Source organism: Pseudophryne corroboree, unplaced genomic scaffold, assembly GCF_028390025.1.
Source record: "Pseudophryne corroboree isolate aPseCor3 unplaced genomic scaffold, aPseCor3.hap2 scaffold_852, whole genome shotgun sequence".
Lineage (NCBI taxonomy): Eukaryota > Metazoa > Chordata > Amphibia > Anura > Myobatrachidae > Pseudophryne > Pseudophryne corroboree.
In genome coordinates this window covers 203126-223906 of record NW_026970431.1, presented here as the reverse complement: position 1 = coordinate 223906, position 20781 = coordinate 203126, and the positions used below count along the sequence as shown (strand labels likewise).

At 35.6% G+C, this 20781-nt stretch overlaps 6 non-coding genes across 6 annotated transcripts; all 6 read right to left on the bottom strand.

The window, feature by feature from the left end:
* Positions 1-7221: 7221 nt before the first annotated feature.
* Positions 7222-7314, bottom strand: TRNAI-UAU (transfer RNA isoleucine (anticodon UAU)). Its single transcript is given in 2 exon segments — positions 7222-7257; positions 7277-7314. It is a non-coding gene; the product is annotated as a tRNA-Ile (tRNA).
* A 2608-nt stretch (positions 7315-9922) lies between these two features.
* Positions 9923-10015, bottom strand: TRNAI-UAU (transfer RNA isoleucine (anticodon UAU)). The gene is given in 2 exon segments: positions 9923-9958; positions 9978-10015. It is a non-coding gene; the product is annotated as a tRNA-Ile (tRNA).
* A 1717-nt stretch (positions 10016-11732) lies between these two features.
* On the bottom strand, positions 11733-11825 carry TRNAI-UAU (transfer RNA isoleucine (anticodon UAU)). Its single transcript is given in 2 exon segments — positions 11733-11768; positions 11788-11825. It is a non-coding gene; the product is annotated as a tRNA-Ile (tRNA).
* An 813-nt stretch (positions 11826-12638) lies between these two features.
* TRNAI-UAU (transfer RNA isoleucine (anticodon UAU)) lies at positions 12639-12731 on the bottom strand. The gene is given in 2 exon segments: positions 12639-12674; positions 12694-12731. It is a non-coding gene; the product is annotated as a tRNA-Ile (tRNA).
* Positions 12732-16220: 3489 nt separating this feature from the next.
* Positions 16221-16313, bottom strand: TRNAI-UAU (transfer RNA isoleucine (anticodon UAU)). Its single transcript is given in 2 exon segments — positions 16221-16256; positions 16276-16313. It is a non-coding gene; the product is annotated as a tRNA-Ile (tRNA).
* Positions 16314-18935: 2622 nt separating this feature from the next.
* TRNAI-UAU (transfer RNA isoleucine (anticodon UAU)) lies at positions 18936-19028 on the bottom strand. The gene is given in 2 exon segments: positions 18936-18971; positions 18991-19028. It is a non-coding gene; the product is annotated as a tRNA-Ile (tRNA).
* Positions 19029-20781: the final 1753 nt, after the last annotated feature.

Genomic DNA, 20781 nt, shown 5'->3' with positions numbered 1-20781 from the left:
TGCATTAACAAGTCCAGCAATAAATGTGCTGTTACTATCCAGAGCTGTCAGTATGGATTATCATGCTATATTGCAGAAAATCAATTTGATGCAACTGCTTTACCAACAGTATGTTAATCTTTTCCATTGCTGTTTTGTTGGCTGACTGAAGGAAGATATGCAGTGCATTTGAACCAAAGCAGATGTGTGCTGACAACTTAAATGCACAATCATGTTTGTGTTTTTTCTTTCTTTCTTCCATCCTTTGTAATATCATATTAAATATTAAGGTAGCAGTTTATAATCAATGACTAATGACATAAGAAAAGGAAAAAAAAACAGTATACAAAGATGCTCCAGGTGAGGCTTGAACTCACAACCTCGGCATTGCTCAACAGATACTGTCTTATAAGTTCCACACGCTGACCAATTGCGCCACTGGAGCACTTTGCAGCATTAATTGGTTATGCTAGATGTGGATTTTATTCAATACAATCAGTACAGTCATAAGAATTGAAAAAGAAAATAATTTTTGGTGATGAATGATGATCAACAAAGAAACATGCATGCCAGATGGCACTTGAATAAGCTGTCCACGGTGATAGAAAAGGTTTAAAAAACAACAACAACAACAACAACAATGTTATCATAATTAATGACATATTTTAGCTTCTGTGGTCATTTTTTACAAGCTAAACACTGCAAGACTGTTTTACAGTTGAAGCAAGGATAAAATATCAACTCAAGTGATAAGACAATTGCTGTAATGACTTCCAACTCAGACAGGACTTAAACCCACAACCACTGGCTTAGGAGAACAGTGCCTTATCCATTATGCCAGTGGTGCTTACTGATGTCCTTATGTAAGACTGATAGGTTTTTAATAGTCAATTATTTATTTTTGAAAAAAAGTGAAGCTGTTTACTGTGTTCTTTGCATTACCAAGTCCAGCAAGAAATGTGCTGGTACTATCCAGAGCTGTCAGTATGGATTATCATGCTATATTGCAGAAAATCAATTTGATGCAACTGCTTTCCCAACAGTATGTTAATCTTTTCCATTGCTGTTTTGTTGGCTGACTGAAGGAAGATATGCAGTGCATTTGAACCAAAGCAGATGTTAAATATTAATTTAATCAATGACTAATGACATAAGAAAAGGTAAAAAAAAAATGGATAGAAAGATGCTCCAGGTGAGGCTTGAACTCACAACCTCAGCATTGCTCAACAGATACTGTCTTATAAGTACCGCGTGCTGACCAATTGCGCCACTAGAGCACTTTGCAGTGTTAATTGGTTATGCTAGATGTGGATTTTATTCAATACAATCAGTACAGTCATAAGAATTGAAAAAGAAAATCATTTTTGGTGATGAATGATGAGCAACAAAGGAACATGCATGCCAGATGGCACTTGAATAAGCTGTCCATGGTGATAGAAAAGGTTTAAAAAACAACAACAACAATGTTATCATAATTAATGTCATATTTTAGCTTCTGTGGTCATTTTTTACAAGCTAAACACTGCAAGACTGTTTTACAGTTAAAGCAAGGATAAAATATCAACTCTAGTGATGAGACATTTGCTGTAATGACTTCCAACTCAGACGGGACTTAAACCCACAACCACTGGCTTAGGAGAACAGTGCCTTATCCATTATGCCAGTGGTGCTTACTGATGTCCTTATTTAAGACTGATAGGTTTTTAATAGTCAATTATTTATTTTTGAAAAAAAGTGAAGCTGTTTACTGTGTTCTTTGCATTACCAAGTCCAGCAAGAAATGTGCTGGTACTATCCAGAGCTGTCAGTATGGATTATCATGCTATATTGCAGAAAATCAATTTGATGCAACTGCTTTACCAATAGTATGTTAATCTTTTCCATTGCTGTTTTGTTGGCTGACTGAAGGAAGATATGCAGTGCATTTGAACCAAAGCAGATGTTAAATATTAATTTAATCAATGACTAATGACATAAGAAAAGGAAAAAAAACAGGATAAAAAGATGCTCCAGGTGAGGCTTGAACTCACAACCTCTGCATTGCTCAACAGACACTGTCTTATAAGAACCGCGCGCTGACCAATTGCGCCACTGGAACACTTTGCAGCATTAATTGGTTATGCTAGATGTGGTTTTTATTCAATACAATCAGTACAGTCATAAGAATTGAAAAAGAAAATCATTTTTGGTGATGAATGATGAGCAACAAAGGAACATGCATGCCAGATGGCACTTGAATAAGCTGTCCATGGTGATAGAAAAGGTTTAAAAAACAACAACAATGTTATCATAATTAATGTCATATTTTAGCTTCTGTGGTCATTTTTTACAAGCTAAACACTGCAAGACTGTTTTACAGTAGAAGCAAGGATAAAATATCAACTCTAGTGATGAGTCACTTGCTGTAATGACTTCCAACTCAGACAGGACTTAAACCCACAACCACTGGCTTAGGAGAACAGTGCCTTATCCATTATGCCAGTGGTGCTTACTGATGTCCTTATGTAAGACTGATAGGTTTTTAATAGTCAATTATTTATTTTTGAAAAAAAGTGAAGCTGTTTACTGTGTTCTTTGCATTACCAAGTCCAGCAAGAAATGTGCTGGTACTATCCAGAGCTGTCAGTATGGATTATTATGCTATATTGCAGAAAATCAATTTGATGCAACTGCTTTCCCAACAGTATGTTAATCTTTTCCATTGCTGTTTTGTTGGCTGACTGAAGGAAGATATGCAGTGCATTTGAACCAAAGCAGATGTTAAATATTAATTTAATCAATGACTAATGACATAAGAAAAGGTAAAAAAAAAATGGATAGAAAGATGCTCCAGGTGAGGCTTGAACTCACAACCTCTGCATTGCTCAACAGATACTGTCTTATAAGTACCGCGTGCTGACCAATTGCGCCACTAGAGCACTTTGCAGCGTTAATTGGTTATGCTAGATGTGGATTTTATTCAATACAATCAGTACAGTCATAAGAATTGAAAAAGAAAATCATTTTTGGTGATGAATGATGAGCAACAAAGGAACATGCATGCCAGATGGCACTTGAATAAGCTGTCCATGGTGATAGAAAAGGTTTAAAAAACAACAACAACAATGTTATCATAATTAATGTCATATTTTAGCTTCTGTGGTCATTTTTTACAAGCTAAACACTGCAAGACTGTTTTACAGTTGAAGCAAGGATACAATATCAACTCTAGTGATGAGACACTTGCTGTAATTACTTTCACCCCATATGGGACTTGGACCCCCTGGCTTAGGAGGGCAGTGAATTATCCATTATGCCAGTGGTGCTTACTAATGTTCTTATTTAAGACTGTTAGGTTTTTAATAGTCAATTATTTATTTTTGAGGAAAAAGTGAAGCTGTTTACTGTGTTCTTTGCATTACCAAGTCCAGCAAGAAATGTGCTGGTACTATCCAGAGCTGTCAGTCTGGATTATCATGCTATATAGCAGAAAATCAATTTGATGCAACTGCTTTACCAACAGTATGTTAATCTTTTCCATTGCTGTTTTGTTGGCTGACTGAAGGAAGATATGCAGTGCATTTGAACCAAAGCAGATATGTGCTGACAACTTAAATGCACAATCATGTTTGTGTTTTTTCTTTCTTTCTTCCATCCTTTGTAATATCATATTAAATATTAAGGTAGCAGTTTATAATCAATGACTAATGACATAAGAAAAGGAAAAAAAACAGTATACAAAGATGCTCCAGGTGAGGCTTGAACTCACAACCTCAGCATTGCTCAACAGATACTGTCTTATAAGTACCACACGCTGACCAATTGCACCACTGGAGCACTTTGCAGAACTGTTTGGTTATGCTAGATGTGGATTTTATTCAATACAATCAGTACAGTCATAAGAATTGAAAAAGAAAATCATTTTTGGTGATGAATGATGAGCAACAAAGGAACATGCATGCCAGATGGCACTTGAATAAGCTGTCCACGGTGATAAAAAAGGTTTAAAAAACAGCAATGTTATCATAATTAATGTCATATTTTAGCTTCTGTGGTCATTTTTTACAAGCTAAACACTGCAAGACTGTTTTACAGTTAAAGCAAGGATAAAATATCAACTCTAGTGATGAGACACTTGCTGTAATGACTTCCAACTCAGACGGGACTTAAACCCACAACCACTGGCTTAGGAGAACAGTGCCTTATCCATTATGCCAGTGGTGCTTACTGATGTCCTTATTTAAGACTGATAGGTTTTTAATAGTCAATTATTTATTTTTGAAAAAAAGTGAAGCTGTTTACTGTGTTCTTTGCATTACCAAGTCCAGCAAGAAATGTGCTGGTACTATCCAGAGCTGTCAGTATGGATTATCATGCTATATTGCAGAAAATCAATTTGATGCAACTGCTTTACCAATAGTATGTTAATCTTTTCCATTGCTGTTTTGTTGGCTGACTGAAGGAAGATATGCAGTGCATTTGAACCAAAGCAGATGTTAAATATTAATTTAATCAATGACTAATGACATAAGAAAAGGAAAAAAAACAGGATAAAAAGATGCTCCAGGTGAGGCTTGAACTCACAACCTCTGCATTGCTCAACAGACACTGTCTTATAAGAACCGCGCGCTGACCAATTACGCCACTGGAACACTTTGCAGCATTAATTGGTTATGCTAGATGTGGTTTTTATTCAATACAATCAGTACAGTCATAAGAATTGAAAAAGAAAATCATTTTTGGTGATGAATGATGAGCAACAAAGGAACATGCATGCCAGATGGCACTTGAATAAGCTGTCCACGGTGATAGAAAAGGTTTTAAAAACAACAACAACAATGTTATCATAATTAATGTCATATTTTAGCTTCTGTGGTCATTTTTTACAAGCTAAACACTGCAAGACTGTTTTACAGTTGAAGCAAGGATAAAATATCAACTCTAGTGATGAGACACTTGCTGTAATGACTTCCAACTCAGGCGGGACTTAAACCCACAACCACTGTCTTAGGAGAACAGTGCCTTATCCATTATGCCAGTGGTGCTTACTGATGTTCTTATTTAAGACTGTTAGGTTTTTAATAGTCAATTATTTATTTTTGAAAAAAAGTGAAGCTGTTTACTGTGTTCTTTGCATTACCAAGTCCAGCAAGAAATGTGCTGGTACTATCCAGAGCTGTCAGTATGGATTATCATGCTATATAGCAGAAAATCAATTTGATGCAACTGCTTTACCAACAGTATGTTAATCTTTTCCATTGCTGTTTTGTTGGCTGACTGAAGGAAGATATGCAGTGCATTTGAACCAAAGCAGATGTGTGCTGACAACTTAAATGCACAATCATGTTTGTGTTTTTTCTTTCTTTCTTCCATCCTTTGTAATATCATATTAAATATTAAGGTAGCAGTTTATAATCAATGACTAATGACATAAGAAAAGGAAAAAGAACAGTATACAAAGATGCTCCAGGTGAAGCTTGAACTCACAACCTCAGCATTGCTCAACAGATACTGTCTTATAAGTACCGCGCACCGACCAATTGCGCCACTGTAGCACTTTGCAGCATTGTTTGGTTATGCTAGATGTGGATTTTATTCAATACAATCAGTACAGTCATAAGAATTGAAAAAGAAAATCATTTTTGGTGATGACTGATGAGCAACAAAGGAACATGCATGCCAGATGGCACTTGAATAAGCTGTCCACGGTGATAAAAAAGGTTTAAAAAACAACAATGTTATCATAATTAATGTCATATTTTAGCTTCTGTGGTCATTTTTTACAAGCTAAACACTGCAAGACTGTTTTACAGTTGAAGCAAGGATAAAATATCAACTCTAGTGATGAGACACTTGCTGTAATGACTTCCAACTCAGACGGGACTTAAACCCACAACCACTGGCTTAGGAGAACAGTGCCTTATCCATTATGCCAGTGGTGCTTACTGATGTCCTTATTTAAGACTGATAGGTTTTTAATAGTCAATTATTTATTTTTTTTAAAAATATGAAGCTTTTTACTGTGTTCTTTGCATTACCAAGTCCAGCAAGAAATGTGCTGGTATTATCCAGAGCTGTCAGTATGGATTATCATGCTATATTGCAGAAAATCAATTTGATGCAACTGCTTTACCAACAGTATGTTAATCTTTTCCATTGCTGTTTTGTTGGCTGACTGAAGGAAGATATGCAGTGCATTTAAACCAAAGCAGATGTGTGCTGACAACTTAAATGCACTATCATGTTTGTGTTTTTTCTTTCTTTCTTCCATCCTTTGTAATATCATATTAAATATTAAGGTAGCAGTTTATAATCAATGACTAATGACATAAGAAAAGGAAAAAAACAGTATACAAAGAAGCTCCAGGTGAGGCTCGAACTCACAACCTCAGCATTGCTCAACAGATACTGTCTTATAAGTACCACGCGCTGACCAATTGCACCACTGGAGCACTTTGCAGCATTGTCTGGTTATGCTAGATGTGGATTTTATTTAATACAATCAGTACAGTCATAAGAATTGAAAAAAAAAATCAGTTTTGGTGATGAATGATGAGCAACAAAGGAACATGCATGCCAGATGGCACTTGAATAAGCTGTCCACTGTGATAGAAAAGGTTTAAAAAACAACAACAACAATTTTATCATAATTAATGTCATATTTTAGCTTCTGTGGTCACTTTTTACAAGCTAAACACTGCAATACTGTTTTACAGTTGAAGCAAGGATAAAATATCAACTCTAGTGATGAGACACTTGCTGTAATGACTTCCAACTCAGATGGGACTTAAACCCACAACCACTGGCTTAGGAGAACAGTGCCTTATCCATTATTCCAGTGGTGCTTACTGATGTCCTTATTTAAGACTGTTAGGTTTTTAATAGTCAATTATTTATTTTTTTAAAAAAGTGAAGCTGTTTACTGTGTTCTTTGCATTACCAAGTCCAGCAAGAAATGTGCTGGTACTATCCAGAGCTGTCAGTATGGATTATCATGCTATATTGCAGAAAATCAATTTGATGCAACTGCTTTACCAACAGTATGTTAATCTTTTCCATTGCTGTTTTGTTGGCTGACTGAAGGAAGATATGCAGTGCATTTGAACCAAAGCAGATGTGTGCTGACAACTTAAATGCACAATCATGTTTGTGTTTTTTCTTTCTTTCTTCCATCCTTTGTAATATCATATTAAATATTAAGGCTACAAGTTTATAATCAATGACTAATGACATAAGAAAAGGAAAAAAATTAGTATACAAAGATACTCCAGGTGAGGCTTGAACTCACAACCTCGGCATTGCTCAACAGATACTGTCTTATAAGTACCGCGCGCTGACCAATTGCGCCACTGGAGCGCTTTGCAACATTGATTGGTTATGCTAGATGTGGATTTTATTCAATGCAATCAGTACAGTCATAAGAATTGAAAAAGAAAATCATTTTTGGTGATAAATGATGAGCAACAAAGGAACATGCATGCCAGATGGTACTTAAATAAGATGTCCACGGTGATAGAAAATGTTTAAAAAAAACAACAACAATGTTATCATAATAAATGTCATATTTTAGCTTCTGTGGTCATTTTTTGCAAGCTAAACACTGCAAGACTGTTTTACAGTCGAAGCAAGGATAAAATATCAATTCTAGTGATGAGACACTTGCTGTAATGACTTCCACCCCATATGGAACTTGGACCCCTGTCTTAGGAGTACAGTGAATTATCCATTATGCCAATGGTGCTTACTGATGTCCTTATTTAAGACTGATAGGTTTTTAATAGTCAATTATTTATTTTTGAAAAAAAGTGAAGCTGTTTACTGTGTTCTTTGCATTACCAAGTCCAGCAAGAAATGTGCTATTACTATCCAGAGCTGTCAGTATGGATTATCATGCTATATTGCAGAAAATCAATTTGATGCAACTGCTTTACCAACAGTATGTTAATCTTTTCCATTGCTGTTTTGTTGGCTGACTGAAGGAAGATATGCAGTGCATTTGAACCAAAGCAGATGTGTGCTGACAACTTAAATGCACAATCATGTTTGTGTTTTTTCTTTCTTTCTTCTATCCTTTGTAATATCATATTAAATATTAAGGTAGCAGTTTATAATCAATGACTAATGACATAAAAAAAGGAAAAAAAAAACTATTCAAAGCTGCTCTAGGTGAGGCTTGAACTCACAACCTCAGCATTGCTCAACAGATACTGTCTTATAAGTACCGTGCGCTGACCAATTGCGCCACTGGAGCACTTTGCAGCATTAATTGGTTATGCTAGATGTGGATTTTATTCAATACAATCAGTACAGTCATAAGAATTGAAAAAGAAAATAATTTTTGGTGATAAATGATGAGCAACAAAGGAACATGCATGCCAGATGGCACTTGAATAAGCTGTCCACTGTGATAGAAAAGGTTTAAAAGACAACAACAACAACAATGTTATCATAATTAATGTCATATTTTAGCTTCTGTGGTCATTTTTTACAAGCTAAACACTGCAAGACTGTTTTACAGTTGAAGCAAGGATAAAATATCAACTCAAGTGATGAGACACTTGCTGTAATGACTTCCAACTCAGACAGGACTTAAACCAACAACCACTGGCTTAGGATAACAGTGCCTTATCCATTATGCCAGTGGTGCTTACTGATGTCCTTATTTAAGACTGTTAGGTTTATAATAGTCAATTATTTATTTTTGAGGAAAATGTGAAGCTGTTTACTGTGTTCTTTGCATTACCAAGTCCAGCAAGAAATGTGCTGGTACTATCCAGAGCTGTCAGTATGGATTATCATGCTATATTGCAGAAAATCAATTTGATGCAACTGCTTTACCAACAGTATGTTATTCTTTTCCATTGCTGTTTTGTTGGCTGACTGAAGGAAGATATGCAGTGCATTTGAACCAAAGCAGATGTGTGCTGACAACTTAAATGCACAATCATGTTTGTGTGTTTTCTTTCTTTCTTCCATCCTTTGTAATATCATATTAAATATTAAGGCTACCAGTTTATAATCAATGACTAATGACATAAGAAACGGAAAAAAAACAGTATACAAAGATGCTCCAGGTGAGGCTTAAAATCACAACCTCGGCATTGCTCAACAGATACTGTCTTATAAGTACCGCGCGCTGACCAATTGCGCCACTGGAGCGCTTTGCAACATTGATTGGTTATGCTAGATGTGGATTTTATTCAATGCAATCAGTACAGTCATAAGAATTGAAAAAGAAAATCATTTTTGGTGATGAATGATGAGCAACAAAGGAACATGCATGCCAGATGGCACTTGAATAAGCTGTCCACTGTGATAGAAAAGGTTTAAAAAAACAACAACAACAATGTTATCATAATAAATGTCATATTTTAGCTTCTGTGGTCATTTTTTGCAAGCTAAACTCTGCAAGACTGTTTTACAGTTGAAGCAAGGATAAAATATCAACTCTAGTGATGAGACACTTGCTGTAATGACTTCCACCCCATATGGAACTTGGACCCCCTGTCTTAGGAGGGCAGTGACTTATCCATTATGCCAGTGGTGCTTACTGATGTTCTTATTTAAGACTGTTAGGTTTTTAATAGTCAATTATTTATTTTTGAGGAAAAAGTGAAGCTGTTTACTGTGTTCTTTGCATTACCAAGTCCAGCAAGAAATGTGCTGGTTCTATCCAGAGCTGTCAGTATGGATTATCATGCTATATTGCAGAAAATCAATTTGATGCAACTGCTTTACCAACAGTATGTTAATCTTTTCCATTGCTGTTTTGTTGGCTGACTGAAGGAAGATATGCAGTGCATTTGAACCAAAGCAGATGTGTGCTGACAAGTTAAATGCACAATCATGTTTGTGTTTTTTCTTTCTTTCTTCCATCCTTTGTAATATCATATTAAATATTAAGGTAGCAGTTTATAATCAATGACTAATGACATAAGAAAAGGAAAAAAACAGTATACAAAGATGCTCCAGGTGAGGCTTGAACTCACAACCTCGGCATTGCTCAACAGATACTGTCTTATAAGTACCGCGCGCTGACCACTTGCGCCACTGGAGCACATTGCAGCATTAATTGGTTATGCTAGATGTGGATTTTATTCAATACAATCAGTACAGTCTTAAGAATTGAAAAAGAAAATCATTTTTGGTGATGAATGATGAGCAACAAAGGAACATGCATGCCAGATTGCATTTGAATAAGCTGTCCACTGTGATAGAAAAGGTTTAAAAAGCAACAACAACAACAATGTTATCATAATTCATGTCATATTTTAGCTTCTGTGGTCATTTTTTACAAGCTAAACACTGCAAGACTGTTTTACAGTTGAAGCAAGGATAAAATATCAACTCTAGTGATGAGACACTTGCTGTAATGACTTCCAACTCAGACGGGACTTAAACCCACAACCACTGGCTTAGGAGAACAGTGCCTTATTTATTATGCCAGTGTTGCTTACTGATGTCCTTATTTAAGACTGATAGGTTTTTAATAGTCAATTATTTATTTTTGAAAAAAAGTGAAGCTGTTTACTGTGTTCTTTGCATTACAAGTCCAGCAAGAAATGTGCTGGTACTATCCAGAGCTGTCAGTATGGATTATCATGCTATATTGCAGAAAATCAATTTGATGCAACTGCTTTACCAACAGTATGTTAATCTTTTCCATTGCTGTTTTGTTGGCTGACTGAAGGAAGATATGCAGTGCATTTGAACCAAAGCAGATGTGTGCTGACAAGTTAAATGCACAATCATGTTTGTGTTTTTTCTTTCTTTCTTCCATCCTTTGTAATATCATATTAAATATTAAGGTAGCAGTTTATAATCAATGACTAATGACATAAGATAAGGAAAAAAAAACAGTATACAAAGATGCTCCAGGTGAGGCTTGAACTCACAACCTTGGCATTGCTCAACAGATACTGTCTTATAAGTTTCGCGCGCTGACCAATTGCGCCACTGGAGCACTTTGCAGCATTGATTGGTTATGCTAGATGTGGATTTTATTCAATACAATCAGTACATTCATAAGAATTGAAAAAGAAAATAATTTTTGGTGATGAATGATGAGCAACAAAGGAACACGCATGCCAGATGGCACTTGAATTAGCTGTCCACGGTGATAGAAAAGGTTTAAAAAACAACAACAAAAATGTTATCATAATAAATGTCATATTTTAGCTTCTGTGGTCATTTTTTACAAGCTAAACAATGCAAGACTGTTTTACAGTTGAAGCAAGGATAAAATATCAACTCTAGTGATGAGACACTTGCTGTAATGACTTCCAACTCAGACGGGACTTAAACCCACAACCACTGGCTTAGGAGAACAGTGCCTTATCCATTATGCCAGTGGTGCTTACTGATGTCCTTATTTAAGACTGATAGGTTTTTAATAGTCAATTATTTATTTTTGAAAAAAAGTGAAGCTGTTTACTGTGTTCTTTGCATTACCAAGTCCAGCAAGAAATGTGCTGGTACTATCCAGAGCTGTCAGTATGGATTATCATGCTATATTGCAGAAAATCAATTTGATGCAACTGCTTTACCAACAGTATGTTAATCTTTTCCATTGCTGTTTTGTTGGCTGACTGAAGGAAGATATGCAGTGCATTTGAACCAAAGCAGATGTGTGCTGACAACTTAAATGCACAATCATGTTTGTGTTTTTTCTTTCTTTCTTCCATCCTTTGTAATATCATATTAAATATTAAGGAAGCAGTTTATAATCAATGACTAATGACATAAAAAAAGGAAAAAAAAGCATTATACAAAGCTGCTCCAGGTGAGGCTTGAACTCACAACCTCGGCATTGCTCAACAGATACTGTCTTATAAGTACCGCGCGCTGACCAATTGCGCCACTGGAGCACTTTGCAGCGTTAATTGGTTATGCTAGATGTGGATTTTATTCAATACAATCAGTACAGTCATAAGAATTGAAAAAGAAAATAATTTTTGGTGATGAATGATGAGCAACAAAGGAACATGCATGCCAGATGGCACTTGAATAAGCTGTCCACAGTGATAGAAAAGGTTTAAAAAACAACAACAACAATGTTATCATAATTAATGTCATATTTTAGCTTCTGTGGTCATTTTTTTACAAGCTAAACACTGCAAGACTGTTTTACAGTTGAAGCAAGGATAAAATATCAACTCTAGTGATGAGACACTTGCTGTAATGACTTCCAACTCAGACGGGACTTAAACCCACAACCACTGGCTTAGGAGAACAGTGCCTTATCCATTATGCCAGTGGTGCTTACTGAAGTCCTTATTTAAGACTGATAGGGTTTTAATAGTCAATTATTTATTTTTGAAAAAAAGTGAAGCTGTTTACTGTGTTCTTTGCATTACCAAGTCCAGCAAGAAATGTGCTGGTACTATCCAGAGCTGTCAGTATGGATTATCATGCTATATTGCAGAAAATCAATTTGATGCAACTGCTTTACCAACAGTATGTTATTCTTTTCCATTGCTGTTTTGTTGGCTGACTGAAGGAAGATATGCAGTGCATTTGAACCAAAGCAGATGTGTGCTGACAACTTAAATGCACAATCATGTTTGTGTGTTTTCTTTCTTTCTTCCATCCTTTGTAATATCATATTAAATATTAAGGCTACCAGTTTATAATCAATGACTAATGACATAAGAAAAGGAAAAAAAAACAGTATTCAAAGATGCTCCAGGTGAGGCTTGAACTCACAACCTCGGCATTGCTCAACAGATACTGTTTTATAAGTACCGCGTGCTGACCAATTGCGCCACTGGAGCGCTTTGCAACATTTATTGGTTATGCTAGATGTGGATTTTATTCAATGCAATCAGTACAGTCATAAGAATTGAAAAAGAGAATCATTTTTGGTGATGAATGATGAGCAACAAAGGAACATGCATGCCAGATGGTACTTAAATAAGCTGTCCACGGTGATAGAAAATGTTTAAAAAAAACAACAACAATGTTATCATAATAAATGTCATATTTTAGCTTCCGTGGTCATTTTTTGCAAGCTAAACACTGCAAGACTGTTTTACAGTCGAAGTAAGGATAAAATATCAACTCTAGTGATGAGACACTTGCTGTAATGACTTCCACCCCATATGGAACTTGGACCCCCTGTCTTAGGAGGGCAGTGACTTATCCATTATGCCAGTGGTGCTTACTGATGTTCTTATTTAAGACTATTAGGTTTTTAATAGTCAATTATTTATTTTTGAGGAAAAAGTGAAGCTGTTTACTGTGTTCTTTGCATTACCAAGTCCAGCAAGAAATATGTTGGTACTATCCAGAGCTGTCAGTATGGATTATCATGCTATATTGCAGAAAATCACTTTGATGCAACTGCTTTACCAACAGTATGTTAATCTTTTCCATTGCTGTTTTGTTGGCTGACTGAAGGAAGATATGCAGTGCATTTGAACCAAAGCAGATGTGTGCTGACAACTTAAATGCACAATCATGTTTGTGTTTTTTCTTTCTTTCTTCCATCCTTTGTAATATCATATTAAATATTAAGGTAGCAGTTTATAATCAATGACTAATGACATAAGAAAAGTAAAAAAAAAGTATACAATGATGCTTGAACTCACAACCTCAGCATTGCTCAACAGATACTGTCTTATAAGTACCGCGTGCTGACCAATTGCGCCACTGGAGCTCTTTGCAGCATTAATTGGTTATGCTAGATGTGGATTTTATTCAATACAATCAGTACAGTCATAAGAATTGAAAAAGAAAATAATTTTTGGTGATGAATGATGAGCAACAAAAAGGAACATGCATGCCAGATGGCACTTGAATAAGCTGTCCACGGTGATAGAAAAGGTTTAAAAAACAACAACAACAATGTTATCATAATTAATGTCATATTTTAGCTTCTGTGGTCACTTTTTACAAGCTAAACACTGCAAGACTGTTTTACAGTTGAAGCAAGGATAAAATATCAACTCTACTGATGAGACACTTGCTGTAATGACTTCCAACTCAGACGGGACTTAAACCCACAACCACTGGCTTAGGAAAACAGTGCCTTATCCATTATGCCAGTGGTGCTTACTGATGTCCTTATTTAAGACTGGTAGGTTTTTAATAGTCAATTATTTATTTTTGAAAAAAAGTGAAGCTGTTTACTGTGTTCTTTCCATTACCACGTCCAGCAAGAAATGTGCTGGTACTATCCAGAGCTGTCAGTATGGATTATCATGCTATATTGCAGAAAATCAATATGATGCAACTGCTTTACCAACAGTATGTTAATCTTTTCCATTGCTGTTTTGTTGGCTGACTGAAGGAAGATATGCAGTGCATTTGAACCAAAGCAGATGTGTGCTGACAACTTAAATGCACAATCATGTTTGTGTTTTTTCTTTCTTTCTTTCTTCCATCCTTTCTAATATCATATTAAATATTAAGGTAGCAGTTTATAATCAATGACTAATGACATAAAAAAAGGAAAAAAAAACATTATACAAAGCTGCTCCAGGTGAGACTTGAACTCACAACCTCGGCATTGCTCAACAGATACTGTCTTATAAGTACCACGCGCTGACCAATTGAGCCACTGGAGCACTTTGCAGCATTAATTGGTTATGCTAGATGTGGATTTTATTCAATGCAATCAGTACAGACATAAGAATTGAAAAAGAAAATCATTTTTGGTGATGAATGATGAGCAACAAAGGAACATGCATGCCAGATGGTACTTAAATAAGCTGTCCACGGTGATAGAAAATGTTTAAAAAAAACAACAACAATGTTATCATAATAAATGTCATATTTTAGCTTCCGTGGTCATTTTTTGCAAGCTAAACACTGCAAGACTGTTTTACAGTCGAAGTAAGGATAAAATATCAACTCTAGTGATGAGACACTTGCTGTAATGACTTCCACCCCATATGGAACTTGGACCCCCTGTCTTAGGAGGGCAGTGACTTATCCATTATGCCAGTGGTGCTTACTGATGTTCTTATTTAAGACTGTTAGGTTTTTAATAGTCAATTATTTATTTTTGAGGAAAAAGTGAAGCTGTTTACTGTGTTCTTTGCATTACCAAGTCCAGCAAGAAATATGCTGGTACTATCCAGAGCTGTCAGTATGGATTATCATGCTATATTGCAGAAAATCACTTTGATGCAACTGCTTTACCAACAGTATGTTAATCTTTTCCATTGCTGTTTTGTTGGCTGACTGAAGGAAGATATGCAGTGCATTTGAACCAAAGCAGATGTGTGCTGACAACTTAAATGCACAATCATGTTTGTGTTTTTTCTTTCTTTCTTCCATCCTTTGTAATATCATATTAAATATTAAGGTAGCAGTTTATAATCAATGACTAATGACATAAGAAAAGTAAAAAAAAAGAATACAATGATGCTTGAACTCACAACCTCAGCATTGCTCAACAGATACTGTCTTATAAGTACCGCGTGCTGACCAATTGCGCCACTGGAGCTCTTTGCAGCATTAATTGGTTATGCTAGATGTGGATTTTATTCAATACAATCAGTACAGTCATAAGAATTGAAAAAGAAAATAATTTTTGGTGATGAATGATGAGCAACAAAGGAACATGCATGCCAGATGGCACTTGAATAAGCTGTCCACGGTGATAGAAAAGGTTTAAAAAACAACAACAACAATGTTATCATAATTAATGTCATATTTTAGCTTCTGTGGTCACTTTTTACAAGCTAAACACTGCAAGACTGTTTTACAGTTGAAGCAAGGATAAAATATCAACTCTAGTGATGAGACACTTGCTGTAATGACTTCCAACTCAGACGGGACGTAAACCCACAACCACTGGCTTAGGAGAACAGTGCCTTATCCATTATGCCAGTGTTGCTTACTGATGTCCTTATTTAAGACTGATAGGTTTTTAATAGTCAATTATTTATTTTTGAAAAAAAGTGAAGCTGTTTACTGTGTTCTTTGCATTACCAAGTCCAGCAAGAAATGTGCTGGTACTATCCAGAGCTGTCAGTATGGATTATCATGCTATATTGCAGAAAATCAATTTGATGCAACTGCTTTACCAACAGTATGTTAATCTTTTCCATTGCTGTTTTGTTGGCTGACTGAAGGAAGATATGCAGTGCATTTGAACCAAAGCAGATGTGTGCTGACAACTTAAATGCACAATCATGTTTGTGTTTTTTATTTCTTTCTTCCATCCTTTGTAATATCATATTAAACATTAAGGTAGGAGTTTATAATCAATGACTAATGACATAAAAAAAGAAAAAAAAAACATTATACAAATCTGCTCCAGGTGAGGCTTGAACTCACAACCTTGGCATTGCTCAACAGATACTGTCTTATAAGAACCAAGCGCTGACCAATTGCGCCACTGGAGCACTTTACAGCATTAATTGGTTATGCTAGATGTGGATTTTATTCAATACAATCAGTACAGTCATAAGAATTGAAAAAGAAAATCATTTTTGGTGATGAATGATGAGCAGCAAAGTAACATGCATGCCAGATGGCACTTGAATAAGCTGTCCACTGTGATAGAAAAGGTTTAAAAAACAACAACAATGTTATCATAATTAATGTCATATTTTAGCTTCTGTGGTCATTTTTTACAAGCTAAACACTGCAAGACTGTTTTACAGTTAAAGCAAGGATAAAATATCAACTATAGTGATGAGCCACTTGCTGTAATGACTTCCAACTCAGACGGGACTTAAACCCACAACCACTGGCTTAGGAGAACAGTGCCTTATCCATTATGCCAGTGGTGCTTACTGATGTCCTTATTTAAGACTGATAGGGTTTTAATAGTCAATTATTATTATTTTTTTTAAAATTGAAGCTGTTTACTGTGTTCTTTGCATTACCAAGTCCAGCAAGAAATGTGCTGGTACTATCCAGAGCTGTCAGTATGGATTATCATGCTATATTGCAGAAAATCAATTTGATGCAACTGCTTTACCAACAGTATGTTAATCTTTTCCATTGCTGTTTTGTTGGCTGACTGAAGGAAGATATGCAGTGCATTTGAACCAAAGTAGATGTGTGCTGACAACTTTAATGCACAATCATGTTTGTGTTTTTTCTTTCTTTCTTCCATCCTTTGTAATATCATATTAAATATTAAGGTAGCAGTTTATAATCAATGACTAATGACATAAGAAAAGGAAAAAAAACAGTATACAAAGATGCTCCAGGTGAGGCTTGAACTCACAACCTCGGCATTGCTCAACAGATACTGTCTTATAAGTACCGCGCGCTGACCAATTGCGTCACTGGAGCACTTTTCAGCATTATTTGGTTATGCTAGATGTGGATTTTATTCAATACAATCAGTACAGTCATAAGAATTGAAAAAGAAAATCATTTTCGGTGATGAATGATGAGCAACAAAGGAACATGCATGCCAGATGGCACTTGAATAAGCTGTCCACTGTGATAGAAAAGGTTTAAAAGACAACAACAACAACAATGTTATCATAATTAATGTCATATTTTAGCTTCTGTGGTCATTTTTTACAAGTTAAACACTGCAAGACTGTTTTACAGTTGAAGCAAGGATAAAATATCAACTCTAGTGATGAGACACTTGCTGTAATGACTTCCAACTCATACGGGACTTAAACCCACAACCACTGGCTTAGGAGAACAGTGCCTTATCCATTATGCCAGTGGTGCTTACTGATGTCCTTATTTAAGACTGATAGGGTTTTAATAGTCAATTATGTATTTATTTTTAAAAATTGAAGCTGTTTACTGTGTTCTTTGCATTACCAAGTTCAGCAAGAAATGTGCTGGTACTATCCAGAGCTGTCAGTATTGATTATCATGCTATATTGCAGAAAATCAATTTGATGCAACTGCTTTACCAACAGTATGTTATTCTTTTCCATTGCTGTTTTGTTGGCTGACTGAAGGAAGATATGCAGTGCATTTGAACCAAAGCAGATGTGTGCTGACAACTTAAATGCACAATCATGTTTGTGTGTTTTCTTTCTTTCTTCCATCCTTTGTAATATCATATTAAATATTAAGGCTACCAGTTTATAATCAATGACTAATGACATAAGAAAAGGAAAAAAACACAGTATACAAAGATGCTCCAGGTGAGGCTTGAACTCACAACCTCGGCATTGCTCAACAGATACTGTTTTATAAGTACTGCGCGCTGACCAATTGTGCCACTTGAGTATTTTGCAGCATTAATTGGTTATGCTAGATGTGGATTTTATTCAATACAATCAGTACAGTCATAAGAATTGAAAAAGAAAATCATTTTTGGTGATGAATGATGAGCAACAAAGGAACATGCATGCCAGATGGCACTTGAATGAGCTGTTCACGGTGATAGAAAAGGTTTAAAAAACAACAACAACAATGTGATCATAATTAATGTCATATTTTAGCTTCTGTGGTCATTTTTTACAAGCTAAACACTGCAAGACTGTTGTACAGTTGAAGCAAGGATAAAATATCAACTCTAGTGATGAGACACTTGCTGTAATTACTTCCAACTCAGACTGGACTTAAACCCACAACCACTGGCTTAGGAGAACAGTGCCATATCCATTATGCCAGTGGTGCTTACTGATGTCTATATTTAAGACTGATAGGTTTTTAATAGTCAATTATTTATTTTTGAGGGAAAAGTGAAGCTGTTTACTGTGTTCTTTGCATTACCAAGTCCAGCAAGAAATGTGCTGGTACTATCCAGAGCTGTCAGTATGGATTATCATGCTATATTGCAGAAAATCAATTTGATGCAACTGCTTTACCAACAGTATGTTAATCTTTTCCATTGCTGTTTTGTTGGCTGACTGAAGGAAGATATGCAGCGCATTTGAACCAAAGCAGATGTGTGCTGACAACTTAAATGCACAATCATGTTTGTGTGTTTTCTTTCTTTCTTCCATCCTTTGTAATATCATATTAAATATTAAGGCTACCAGTTTATAATCAATGACTAATGACATAAGAAAAGGAAAAAAAACAGTAGACAAAGATGCTCCAGGTGAGGCTTGAACTCACAACCTCGGCATTGCTCAACAGATACTGTCTTATAAGTACCGCGCGCTGACCAATTGCACCACTGGAGCACTTTGCATCATTGACTGGTTATGCTAGATGTGGATTTTATTCAATGCAATCAGTACAGTCATAAGAATTGAAAAAGAAAATCATTTTTGGTGATGAATGATGAGCAACAAAGGAACATGCATGCCAGATGGTACTTAAATAAGCTGTCCACGGTGATAGAAAATGTTTAAAAAAAAACCAACAACAATGTTATCATAATAAATGTCATATTTTAGCTTCTGTGGTCATTTTTTGCAAGCTTAACACTGCAAGACTGTTTTACAGTTGAAGGAAGGATAAAATATCAACTCTACTGATGAGACACTTGCTGTAATGACTTCCAACTCAGACTGGACTTAAACCCACAACCACTGGCTTAGGAGAACAGTGCCTTATCCATTATGCCAGTGGTGCTTACTGATGTCCTTATTTAAGACTGATAGGGTTTTAATAGTCAATTATTTATTTTTGGGGAAAAAATTAAGCTGTTTACTGTGTTCTTTGCATTACCAAGTCCAGCAAGAAATGTGCTGGTACTATCCAGAGCTGTCAGTATGGATTATTATGCTATATTGCAGAAAATCAATTTGATGCAACTGCTTTACCAACAGTATGTTTTTCTTTTCCATTGCTGTTTTGTTGGCTGACTGAAGGAAGATATGCAGTGCATTTGAACCAAAGCAGATGTGTGCTGACAACTTAAATGCACAATCATGTTTGTGTGTTTTCTTTCTTTCTTCCATCCTTTGTAATATCATATTAAATATTAAGGCTACCAGTTTATAATCAATGACTAATGACATAAGAAAAGGAAAAAAAACAGTATACAAAGATGCTCCAGGTGAGGCTTGAACTCACAACCTCGGCCTTGCTCAACAGATACTGTCTTATAAGTACCGCGCGCTGACCAATCGCGCCACTGGAGAACTTTGCAACATTTTTTGGTTATGCTAGATGTGGATTTTATTCAATGTAATCAGTACAGTCATAAGAATTGAAAAAGAAAATCATTTTTGGTGATGAATGATGAGCAACAAAGGAACATGCATGCCAGATGGTACTTAAATAAGCTGTCCACGGTGATAGAAAATGTTTAAAAAAAACAACAACAATGTTATTATAATAAATGTCATATTTTTGCTTCTGTGGTCATTTTTTGCAAGCTAAACACTGCAAGACTGTTTTACAGTCGAAGCAAGGATAAAATATCAACTCTAGTGATGAGACACTTGCTGTAATGACTTCCACCCCATATGGAACTTGGACCCCCTGTCTTAGGAGGGCAGTGACTTATCCATTATGCCAGTGGTGCTTACTGATGTTCTTATTTAAGACTGTTAGGTTTTTAATAGTCAATTATTTATTTTTGAGGAAAAAGTGAAGCTGTTTACTGTGTTCTTTGCATTACCAAGTCCAGCAAGAAATATGCTGGTACTATCCAGAGCTGTCAGTATGGATTATCATGCTATATTGCAGAAAATCAATTTGATGCAACTGCTTTACCAACAGTATGTTATTCTTTTCCATTGCTGTTTTGTTGGCTGACTGAAGGAAGATATGCAGTGCATTTGAACCAAAGCAGATGTGTGCTGACAACTTAAATGCACAATCATGTTTGTGTTTTTCTTTCTTTCTTCCATCCTTTGTAATATCATATTAAATATTAAGGTAGCAGTTTATAATCAATGACTAATGACATAAGAAAAGGAAAAAAAAAAACAGTATACAATGATGCTTCAGGTGAGGCTTGAACTCACAACTTTGGCATTGCTC